At 39.0% G+C, this 12,776-nt stretch overlaps 1 long non-coding RNA gene across 1 annotated transcript; it reads left to right on the forward strand.

Annotated features, from left to right (window-relative positions):
• Positions 1 to 11,399: 11,399 nt before the first annotated feature.
• LOC128652135 (uncharacterized) lies at positions 11,400 to 11,669 on the forward strand. The gene is made up of 2 exons (XR_008401279.1): positions 11,400 to 11,477; positions 11,558 to 11,669. It is a non-coding gene; the product is annotated as an uncharacterized LOC128652135 (long non-coding RNA).
• Positions 11,670 to 12,776: the final 1,107 nt, after the last annotated feature.

The following is a 12,776-nucleotide window of genomic DNA, read 5'->3' on the forward strand; positions in this document are numbered from 1 at the left end:
ATTGTTTTTAGCCTGGCTCAATGGAGTTTTGGGGACAGAAATTGATGCCAACACTGGCATAGGTGCTGTAATTACCAGTTATTAATAAGTAACTGATATTTTCAAAGGGTTAATAACCATTGGGGCACTTATTTTACTGTTAATAAATGTAGGGTAGATCCCTCTCCATGACATGCAATTGTTTTTAGCCTGGCCCAATGGTGTTTTGGGCACAGAAATTGATGCCAACCCTGGCATAGGTGCTGTTATTCTCATGTTTGAATAAGTAACTGATAATTTCAAAGGGTTAATGACCACTGGGCCACTGAGTTCACTATGAATATATACAGGGTAGATCCCCCTCTATGACATGCAATTGTTTTTAGCGTGGCCTAATGGAGTTTTGAGCACATAAATTGATGCCAACACTGGCATAGGGCTTTAATTACCATTTTTTTAATAAGTTACTGATATTTTCAAAGGGTTAATGACCCAATGTTGTTTTGGGCACAGAAATTGATGCCAACCCTGGCATAGGTGCTCTAACTTCCAGTTCTGAATAAGTAACTGATATATATACAGGTAAGATCCCCCTCAATGACATGCAATTGTTTTTAGCCTGGCTCAATGGAGTTTTGGGGACAGAAATTGATGCCAACACTGGCATAGGTGCTGTAATTACCATTTATTAATAAGTAACTGATATTTTCAAAGGGTTAATAACCATTGGGGCACTTATTTTACTGTTAATAAATGTAGGGTAGATCCCTCTCCATGACATGCAATTGTTTTTAGCCTGGCCCAATGGTGTTTTGGGCACAGAAATTGATGCCAACCCTGGCATAGGTGCTGTTATTCTCATGTTTGAATAAGTAACTGATAATTTCAAAGGGTTAATGACCACTGGGCCACTGAGTTCACTATGAATATATACAGGGTAGATCCCCCTCTATGACATGCAATTGTTTTTAGCGTGGCCTAATGGAGTTTTGAGCACATAAATTGATGCCAACACTGGCATAGGTGCTTTAATTACCATTTTTTTAATAAGTTACTGATATTTTCAAAGGGTTAATGACCATTGGGCCACTGATTTTACTATTAATATATGTAGGGTAGATCCCTCTCCATGACATGCAATTGTTTTTAACCTGGCCCAATGGTGTTTTGGACACAGAAACTGATGCCAACTCTGGCATAGGTGCTGTAATTCTCATTTTTGAATAAGTAACTGATATTTTCAAAGGGTTAATAACTATTGGGCCACTGATTTTACTATGAATATACACAGGGTAGATAACTCTCCATGACATGCAATTGCTTTAAGCCTGGCCCAATGTTGTTTTGGGCACAGACATTGATGCCAATCCTGGCATAGGTGTTCTAATTCCAATTTTTCAATAAGTAACTGATATTTTCAAAGGCATAATGACCATTGTGCCACTGATTTTACTGTTAATATATGTAGCTCAGCATGCTAAGGCACTGTGGCTGAGCTCTGTAGCAACCCAAGGGTTGCAGGTTCGATCCCCGGCAAGGTCCACTCAGCCTTTCATCCTTCCGAGGTCGATAAAATGAGCAGCGCCTTGAGACCCTTACGGTTGATTAGCCGCGCTTTACAAGTACCCAATACATACATACATAGGGTAGATCCCCCTCCATGACATTCAATTGTTTTTAGCCTGGACCAATGGTGTTTTGGGCACATAAATTGATGCCAATCCTGGCATAGGTGCTGTAATTCTTATTTTTTAATACGTAACTGATATTTTCAAAGGGTTAATGACCATTGGGCCACTGATTTCACTATGAATATATGCAGGGTAGATCCCCCTCCATGACATGCAATTGTTTTTAGCCTGGATCAATGGAGTTTTGGGCACATAAATTGATGCCAGCCCAACACTGGCATAGGTGCTGTAATTACCATTTTTTAATAAGTAACTGATATTTTCAAAGGGTTAATGACCATAGGGCCACTGATTTTACTGTTAATATATGTAGGGTAAAACCCCCTCCATGACATGCAATTGTTTTTAACCTGGTCCAATGGTGTTTTGGGCACATAAATTAATGCCAGTCCTGGCATAGGTGCTGTAATTCTCATTTTTGAATAAGTAACTGATATTTTCAAAGGGTTAATAACCATTGGGCACTGATTTCACTATGAATATACACACAGTAGATCCCCCTCCATTACATGCAATTGTTTTTAGCCTGGCCCAATTGAGTTTTGGGCACAGAAATGGATGCCAACACTGGCATAGGTGCTGTGATTTACCATTTTTAAAAAAGTAACTGATATTTTCAAAGGGTTAATGACCATTGGGCCACTGATTTCACTGTTAATATATGTAGGGTAGATCCCCCTCCATGACATGAAATTGTTTTGGGCACAGAAATTGATGCCAATCCTGGCATAGGTGCTGTAATTCTTATTTTTGAATAAGTAACTGATATTTTCAAAGTGTTATTAACCATTGGGCCACTGATTTTACTGTTAATATATGTAGGGTAGATCCCCCTCCATGACATGCAATTGTTTTTTAGCCTGGCCCAATGGTGTTTTGGGCACATAAATTTATTCCAACCCTGGCATAGGTGCTGTAATTCTCATTTTTAAATAAGTAACTGATATTTTCAAAGGGTTAATGACCATTGGGCCACTGATTTCACCATGAATATATACATGGTAGATCCCCCTCCATGACATGCAATTGTTTTTAGCCTGGCCCAATTGAGTTTTAGACACATAAATTGATGCCAACACTGGCATAGGTGCTGTAATTACAATTTTTTAATACGTAACTGATATTTTCAAATGGTTAATGACCATAGGCCACTGATTTTACTATTAATATATGTAGGGTAGATCCCCCTCTATGACATGCAATTGTTTTTAGACTGGCCCAATGGTGTTTTGGGCACAGAAATTAATGCCAATCCTGGCATAGGTGCTGTAATTCTAATTTTTTAATAAGTAACTGATATTTTCAAAAGGTTAAAAACCATTGGGCCACTGATTTCACTATGAATATACACAGGGTAGATAACTCTTCATGACATGCAATTGTTTTTAACCTGGCCGAATGGTGTTTTGGGCACATGAATTAATGCCAGCCCTGGCATAGGTGCTCTAGTTCCCATTTTCTTTCATGTAATTGGCAAGAGTCCATAAGCTAGTGACGTATGGGATATACAATCCTACCAGGAGGGAAAAAGTTTCCCAAATCTCAAAATGCCTATAAATACACCCCTCACCACACCGACAATTCAGTTTTACAAACTTTGCCTCCTATGGAGGTGGTGAAGTAAGTTTGTGCTTAGATTCTATGTTGATATGCTCTTCTCAGCATTTTGAAACCTGATTCCTCTCAGAGTACAGTGAATGTCAGAGGGATGTGAAAGGAGTATCACCTATTGAATGCAATGGTTTTCCTTGCAGAAGATCTATTTCATAGGTTCTCTGTTATCGGTCGTAGAGATTCATCTCCTACCTCCCTTATTCATATCGACGATATACTCTCATATTCCATTAACTGTTTCAGTACTGGTTTGGCTATCTGCTATATGTGGATGGGTGTCTTTTGGTAAGTATGTTTTCATTACTTAAGACACTCTCAGCTATGGTTTGGCACTTTATGCAATAATATAAAGTTCTAAATATATGTATTATACTTATATTTGCCATGAGTCAGGTTTATGTATATTTCATTTTGCAGACTATCAGTTTCATATTTGGGAAAAAACATATTTAGGAAAATATTTTTCTTACCTGGGGTATAGTCTTTTTTAATTTGACTGCTTTTTCATAAAATCAGGCTTGCGAGGGCGCAAAATGCCAAAGTTTATTGCGTCATTCTTGGTGCGAGAATTTTTTTGGTGCGAAGGTACGTCCGATGACGCAATTTCGTAATTTCCGGCGTCAACTAAGGTTGCATCTACAATGACGCGAGTGTGTCATTTCCGGATGTTGTTAGCGCCACTAAATTTTCAGTTTGCGTTCTGCGTCATACTTAGCGCCAAATAATTTTATTATTTAAAACCCCAATCCTATATGCCTCTTGCCTTTTTTCTATGTCAGAGGGCTATGCTGTTTGCATTTTTTTTCCATTCCTGAAACTGCCATATAAGAAAATTGATAATTTTGCTTTATATTTTGTTTTTTCTCTTACATTTGCAAGATGTCCCAATCTGATCCTGTCTCAGAAACCAATGTTGGAACCCTGCTGCCTGATAACAGTTCCACCAAAGCTAAGTGCATCTGTTGTAAATTTGTGGAGATTATATCTCCAGCTGTGGTATGTAATAGTTGACATGATAAGCTTTTACATGCAGAGAATGTGTCCATCAGTAATAGTACAATGCCTGTTGTTCCTTCAACATCTAATGTACATGATATACCTGTGAATATAAAAGATTTTATTGCTGATGCGATTCAGAAGGCTTTGTCTGCCATCCCACCTTCTAATAAACGTAAAAGGTCTTTTAAAACTTCTCATAAAGTTGATGAAATTTCAAATGACCAACAACATACTGAATTATCCTCCTCTGATGAGGATCTATTTGATTCAGAAGATCCTTCCTTAGATATTGACACTGACAAATCTACTTATTTATTTAAAATGGAGTATATTCGTTCCTTGTTAAAAGAGGCGTTGATTACATTGGATATTGAGGAAACTAGTCCTCTTGATATTAAAACTAGTAAACGTTTAAATTCTGTTTATAAACCTCCTGTGGTTACTCCAGAGGTTTTTCCAGTTCCTGATGCTATTTCTGATATGATTTCTACGGAATGGAATAGGCCTGGTACTTCTTTTATTCCTTCTTCAAGGTTTAAAAAATCGTAAGCTTTGCCAGCAGTTAGATTGGAAAAAAGATCCCCAAAGTTGATGGGGTTATTTCTACTCTTGCTAAACGTACTACTATTCCTATGGAAGATGGTACTTCTTTTAAAGACCCTTTAGATAGGAAACTTGAATCTTATCTAAGGAAAGCTTATTTATATTTTGGCTATCTTCTCAGGCCTGCCATTTCTGTGACTGATGTTTCAGCTGCATCAACTTTTTGGTTGGAAAGTTTAGCACAACAGGAAATGGATCCTGATTTGTCTAGCATTGTACGCTTGTTTCAACATGCTAATCATTTTATCTGTGATGCCATTTTTGATATCATCAAAATTAATGTTAAATCTATGTCTTTAGCTATTTTAGCTAGAAGAGCTTTGTGGCTCAAATATTGGAATGCTGACATGGTATCTAAGTCTAGATTACTATCTCTTTCTTTCCATGGTAATAAGTTATTTGGTTCTCAGTTGGATTCGATTATTTCAACTGTCACTGGGGGGGGAGGGAGTTTTTTTGCCTCAGGATAAAAGACCTAAGGGTAAATGTAAAGCTTCTAACCGTTTTCGTTCTTTTCGACAAAATAAGGAACAGAAACCTAATCCTTCCCCCAAAGAATCTGGTTCCAATTGGAAACCTTCTTCAAGTTGGAGTAAATCCAAACCGTTTAAGAAACCAAAGCCAGCCCCTAAGTCTGCATGAAGGTGCGGCCCTCATTCCAGTTCAGCTGGTAGGGGCAGATTAAGATTCTTCCAAAACATTTGGGCAGATTCTGTCAAAAATAAATGGATTCAGAGTATTGTCTCTCAAGGGTACCGAATAGGATTCAGAGTAAGACCTCCTGTGAGAAGATGTTTTCTCTCATGCATCCAAGCAAATCCAGTAAAGACTCAGGCGTTTCTGAAGTGTGTTTCAGACCTGGAGCTTTCAGGGTAATCATACCAGTTCCGTTTCAGGAACAGGGTCTGGGGTTTTATTCAAATCTATTCATTGTCCCAAAGAAAGAAAATTAATTCAGGCCAGTTCTGGATCTGAAAATTTTGAATCGTTATGTAAGAGTGCCAACTTTCAAAATGGTGAATATAAGGACTATTCTGCCTTTTGTTCAGCAAGGGCATTATATGTCCACAATAGACTTACAGGATGCATATCTTCATATTCCGATTCATCCAGACCACTATCAGTTTCTGAGATTCTCATTTCTAGACAAGCATTACCAATTTGTCGCTCTTCCATTTGGCCTAGCGACAGCTCCAAGAATCTTTTCAAAGGTTCTTGTGCCCTACTCTCTTTAATCAGAGAACGGGGTATTGCGATGTTTCCTTATTTGAACGATATCTTGGTACTAGCTCAGTCTTTACATTCTGCAGAATCTCACACGTATCAACTAGTGTTCTTTCTTTAAAGACATGGTTGGAGGATCAATTTACCAAAAAGTTTTTTTATTCCTCAGACAAGGGTTACCTTCTTAGGTTTCCAGATAGATTCAGTGTCCATGACTCTGTCTCTAACAGACAATAGACAATAACAATTGGTTTCACCTTGTAGGAACGTTCAGTCTCAATCATTCCCTTCAGTAGCTATGTGCATGGAAGTTTTAAGTCTCATGACTGCAGCATCGGACGCAATCCCCTTTGCTCGTTTTCATATGAGACCTCTCCAGCTTTGTATGCTGAACCAATGGTGCAGGGATTATACAAAGATATCACAATTAATATCCTTAAATCCCAATGTTCGAATCTCTGACTTTGTGGTTAGATGTTATGTTCTGTATATATTTCAACTATACTCCAGATTCATGTACTATCCCTTTAATTCAAGGAGGTCTTATCCTCCTTATAAGCACTAACTTCCTAACCATCTTTGTTGTTAATGAAGTAATTTCCCCCTGCTGTGGGAATTCTCAGTGCTAGCCATTTGTAGTTCTGTTTCAGCTCACTAAGCAGCTCTACCCGGATCTATCCTGGCAAGGTGAAATCTCGCTGTGATCTGTGCCTGTCAGGTGTCCCTCCGGACCACCTCCTTCTGTGTTCAGTGGTTTGCGGTCAAACTTACTCCAGTTCCGTTCCGTGAATTTAGGTTCTTTCATTCCTGCAAACTCCTGTAAGTAATTTCCTATTACTACAACAGATTGACATATCAGGCAACAGTACTGCTACCATAACTACTAACAATAATTCTGGTAAACTTACCGAAGTTGTCATGTTGTATACAGCCTTATCATCATACCAAATGTGATTTACTCTGTCAGCTGTTCTACTGATTTTGCTACTTCATTTGTATAATTTCTGCGGTTCATATCCCAGGTATAGACAATTGGGAAGCGGATTATCTCAGCCGTTAAACTTTACATCTGGGGGAGTGGTCGCTCCATCCAGATGTGTTTTCTCAGTATTGTTCAGATGTGGGGTCTTCCAGAAATAGATCTGATGGCTTCCCATCTAAACAAGAAACTTCCCAGGTACCTGTCCAGGTCCAGGGATCCTCAGGCGGAAGCGGTGGATGCGTGAACAGTTCCTTGGTGTTACCAACCTACTTATATTTTCCCAGCCTCTAGTTCTTCTTCCAAGAGTGATCTCCAAAATCATCATGAAACAATCGTTTGTGTTGCTGGTAGCTCCAGCATGGCCTGACAGGTGTTGGTATGCGGATCTTGTTCGGATGTCCAGTTGCCAACCTTGGCCACTTCCATTAAGGCCAGACCTTCTGTCTCAAGGTCCGTTTTTCCATCAGGATCTCAAATCATTAAATTTGAAGGTATGGAAATTGAACGCCTAGTGCTTAGTCATAGAGGTTTCTCTGCCTCAGTGATTAATGCTATGTTACAGGCTCGTAAATCTGTTTCTAGGAAGATTTATTATCGAGTTTGGAAGACTTATATTTCATGGTGTTCTTCTCATAAATTCTCCTGGCATTCTTTTAGAATTCCTAGAAATTTACAGTTTCTTCAGGATAGTTTGGATAAGGGTTTGTCTGCAAGTTCCTTGATGGGACAAATCTCTGCTCTTTCTGTTTTATTTCACAGAAAGATTGCTAAGCTTCCTGATATTCACTGTTTTGTACAGGCTTTGGTCCGTATCAAGCCTGTCATTGAATCAATCTCTCCTCCTTGGAGTCTTAATTTGGTTTTGCAGGCTTTACAGGCTCCTCAGTTTGAGCCTATGCATTCTTTGGACATTAAACTACTTTCTTGGATAGTGTTGTTCCTTTTGGCCATCTCTTCTGCTAGAAGAGTTTCCAAATTATCTGCTTTTTCTTGTGAATCTCCTTTTCGGATTTTCCATCAGGATAAGGCATTTTTGCGGACTTCATTTAAATTTCTACCTAAGGTTGTGAATTCTAACAACATTAATAGAGAAATTGTTGTCCCTTCTTTGTGTCCTAATCCTAAGAATTCTTTGGAGAGATCCTTACATTCTTTGGATGTAGTAAGAGCTTTGAAATATTATGTTGAAGCTACTAAAGATTTCAGGAAGACTTCTAGTCTATTTGTTATCTTTTATGGTTCTAGGAAAGGTCAGAAGGCTTCTGCCATTTCCTTGGCATCTTGGTTAAAGCTTTTGATTCATCAGGCTTATTTGGAGTCGGGTCAGGCCCCGCCTGAGATAATTACAGCACATTCTACTAGATCAGTCTCCACTTTGTGGGCTTTTAAGAATGAAGCTTCAGTTGATCAGATTTGCAAAGCAGCATCTTGGTCTTCTTTGCATACATTTACTAAATTCTACCGTTTTTATGTATTTGCTTCTTCGGAAGCAGTTTTTGGTAACTTTTTTCAGGCAGCTGTTTCAGTTTGATTCCTCTGCTTATGTTTAAGTTTTTTCTTTTCATTATGAGAATAAACTTATATTTTTGGTTGTGGATTAATTTTTTTTCAGCGGAAGTGACTCTGAGTTCCACATCTTGGGTATTACTATCCCATACGTCACTAGCTCATGTTGGGTATTACTATCCCATACGTCACTAGCTCATGGACTCTTGCCAATTACATGAAAGAAAACATAATTTATGTAATAACTTACCTGATAAATTAATTTCTTTCATATTGGCAAGAGTCCATGAAACCCACCTTTTTTATGGTTGTTATGATTTTTTGTATAAAGCACAATTATTTCCAAATTCCTTTGTTGATGCTTTTTACTCCTTTCTTTATCACCACACTACTTGGCAATTCGTTAAACTGAATTGTGGGTGTGGTGAGGGGTGTATTTATAGGCATTTTGAGGTTTGGGAAACTTTGCCCCTCCTGGTAGGATTGTATATCCTATACGTCACTAGCTCATGGACTCTTGCCAAAATGAAAGAAATGAATTTATCAGGTAAGTTCTTACATAAATTATGTTTTTTAATAAGTAACTGATATTTTCAAAGGGTTAATGACCATTGTGCCACTGATTTTACTGTTAATAAATGTAAGATAGATCCCCCTCCATGACATGCAATTATTTTTAGCCTTGCCCAATGGTGTTTTGGGCACATAAAGTGACGCCAACCCTTGCATAGGTGCTGTAATTCTCATTTTTGAATAAGTAACTGATATTTTCAAAGGGTTAATGACCATAGGGCCACTGATTTTACTCTTAATATGTGTAGGGTAGATCCCCATCCATGACATGCAATTGTTTTTAGCCTGACCCAATGGGCACATAAATGAATGCCATTCCTGGCATAGGTGCTGTAATTCTAATTTTTGAATAAGTAACTGATATTTTCAAAGGGTTAATAACCATTGGGCCACTGATTTCACTATGAATATACACACACAATAGATCCCCCTCCATGACATGCAATTGTTTTTAGCCTGGCCCAATTGAGTTTTGGGCACAGAAATGGATGCCAACACTGGCATAGGTGCTGTAATTACCATTTTTGAATAAGTAACTGATATTTTCAAAGGGTTAATGTGTCATGGATTTCCTTATTCCTTTCTGTCCCTTTAATTTTACCTGTGCTCACACCTAGCAAGGTTATTTAAAGCCTGGACACGCCTCCCTCCCTGCTTCAGTATTGTTTCCAGTTTAGCATACAGCTTCACAGACCTGCTGCAGGGATTTACCTCTCTCTGTTCAAGTCTAACTATCTGAAGGTATTTAAACCTTTTCTAATACGGAGCCTACTAGAGAAACTGAAAGAGACTTATATGCTAAGTCTGAACATTTCCTAATTTGGATTAACAAACACCGCTGCTGCATTATTTTCCTGCTTAATTGCCTCTGGCAGATCAAGTGTTTTCCAAACCGCAACTGCAGTCTCATCCGATATAAGTTGTGAACTTTATAACTTTGTACAGACGCTTAACTTACATTGGACCACACTCACAGGATACCTCCTCATATTTCTCTTCACACGCTTCAGGAGTAGCGTGATAAACTTCAGACTGAACTTTTGTGAGTAACGCTACAGCACAGCACTTAATACCTGCTCCACCCATCTGCCTGTCAGCTCTCACAAACAGCACAGCTATCAGCGTGTATCACACTTCAATTGACTAACAGCCTGCTGCATCTGTACTGACCAACGCTCCTCCTGTGTGCTCAGTGACTATCAGGAAAAGTGTATCCCATCCACGGTGCGTTTGGTTAACAACTTCTGTACAACCTGATTCAGAAATACTGATCAGGAATTTAAATCAAATAGTAACTTTCAGCTGCCATGCAGACAGATACATTGTAACTTCCTCATTGTATCTTAAAGTAAGGCATACAATCATATATTTTCCGCAGTTGAGATCCACAACCACAATCAGATCATTACATAATACTGAAGCCAATAAAAATGGATCCAGCGGAATTACCTAAAATTGTTTACACTCTCTCCCAGAGGGTGGATCAGCTAAGTCATGGCCTTAGAGAATTACAAGTTCAAAATGAGACACTCAACAATATAATAAAAGACTCAATGAATAAATCAGCCACACCATAGGCTACCCCAGAACCCCAAGTCTCTATGCCCGACAAATTGGAGACAGGGCTATGTTCTCTCAGTTCAAAAACTCTTGTTATCTTCTTTTCAGTCTAAAACCTAAAACCTACGCAACTGAACGAGTTAAGGTTTTAACGGTCATTTCTTTTCTGCGAGGTGAACCCCGCAAGTGGGCTGACTCATTCTTTGAACAAGATCATCCTATTTTAACATCACTGGAAGACTTCTTCAAGGAAATGGCAATTCTTTATCAAGATATTAACACTCAGCTTACTGCAGAGACTAAAATGAAGTCTCTTAAACAAGGGAAAAAGCAGGTGGAGGAATATTTAACTGAGTTCAAGCAATACAGTAAAGATACTGAGTGGAGCGATATTGCCCTTAGGAATCAGTACCGTCTAGGTCTAAATGATGCCCTTAAAGATGAACTCGCTCGCATTGAGCTTCCTAGGTCCTTGGAAGGACTAATCACACTAAGCATTCAGATTGATAGAAGGTTGAGAGAACGCAAATCAGAAAAACAAGGTATGGATATTATCACAAGACCCTCTACTACTTACCAAAAACCTACAGTCACTCAAACCTCAGAACCTATGGATTTGGGATTCACTAGAGGCCCTTTACAACCAGAAGAAAGGAATCGCAGACACATAAACAACCTCTGCATGTATTGTGCTTCAAATGCACATACTGTAAGAGAGTGTCCTATCTTACAAAGGCAGAAGAAACGTAAGTCCTTCAGAAAAACCACGTGCTTAACCACTAATGTTAACCAAGTTGCTTACTGCTCTTTATCTCTTACCTTACAGTGGGATCTACACCAGCAAATCAGTGAAGCCATCATCGACTCTGGGGCACATTCTTCCTATATTGATTCTGTTTTTGTCACTATAAATAAAATACCCACTGTGTTGAAAGCAAGACCTGTGTCCATTAGAGTTATTGATGGTAATACAATTAGTTCCGGTCCTATTACACACCAAACTATTCCCATCAAGGTTTCCACGTCAAGTGCACACACTGAATTCATATCCTTTGATGTGATAAATTCTCCCATGTTTCCCCTGGTGCTTGGTCTACAATGGTTACAGACGCATCAACCCACCATACATTGGGATCGCCTCAAAGTCGAATTCCTCTCAGATTATTGCAAGAACACCTGTTTTCATCACTCCTTGATCTGTTCTATAAATCCTACTGGAAGAATTATTCCTTCTGACTATCAAGATTTTCAAGATGTATTCAGTGAAAAGGAAGCAGAGTCCCTTCCTCCACATCGCCCGTACGACTGTCCTATTCAACTACTTCCAGGAGCTTCCATTCCTTACGGGCACATATACCCTCTATCACAGCCTGAACTAGATCACCTCAAAACTTACCTTTCAGAGAATTTAAGGAAAGGGTTTATACAACCCTCTTCTTCCCCTGCTGGGGCCGGCATTTTCTTCGTCAGAAATAAGGACAACTCCCTACGCCCTATAATTGATTATAGGGAACTTAATAAACGGACTGTCAAGAACCGCTATCCCTTACCTCTAATTCCCGAACTCATCGAACGTCTCAGTCAAGCCACCATATACACTAAATTAGACCTACGTGGAGCCTATAATCTCGTCAGGATCCGAAAAGGAGACGAGTGGCTCACCGCCTTCAGAACAAGATATGGGCTCTATGAGTATAAGGTGATGCCTTTCGGGCTCTGTAATGCCCCGGCAACGTTCCAATATCTAATAAACGATATATTCCGTGATCTCCTTGACATCTGTGTAGTTGTATATTTGGACGACATTCTGATATACTCTACTAACATCATTGAACATATAAAACACGTCCGTTGGGTGCTCTCTCGCCTTAGACAACACCGACTTTTTGCCAAATTGGAAAAATGCATCTTCCACACCTCTGTTATTACATTCCTGGGTTATACTATCACTCCCACAGGAATTCAGATGGATGATTCAAAAGTGCAAACTATTAAAAACTGGCCCATACCTTCCTCCAAAAAGGACCTGCAAAAATTCCTTGGTT

The sequence above is a fragment of the Bombina bombina genome, chromosome 3, assembly GCF_027579735.1.
Source record: "Bombina bombina isolate aBomBom1 chromosome 3, aBomBom1.pri, whole genome shotgun sequence".
NCBI classification, from domain to species: domain Eukaryota; kingdom Metazoa; phylum Chordata; class Amphibia; order Anura; family Bombinatoridae; genus Bombina; species Bombina bombina.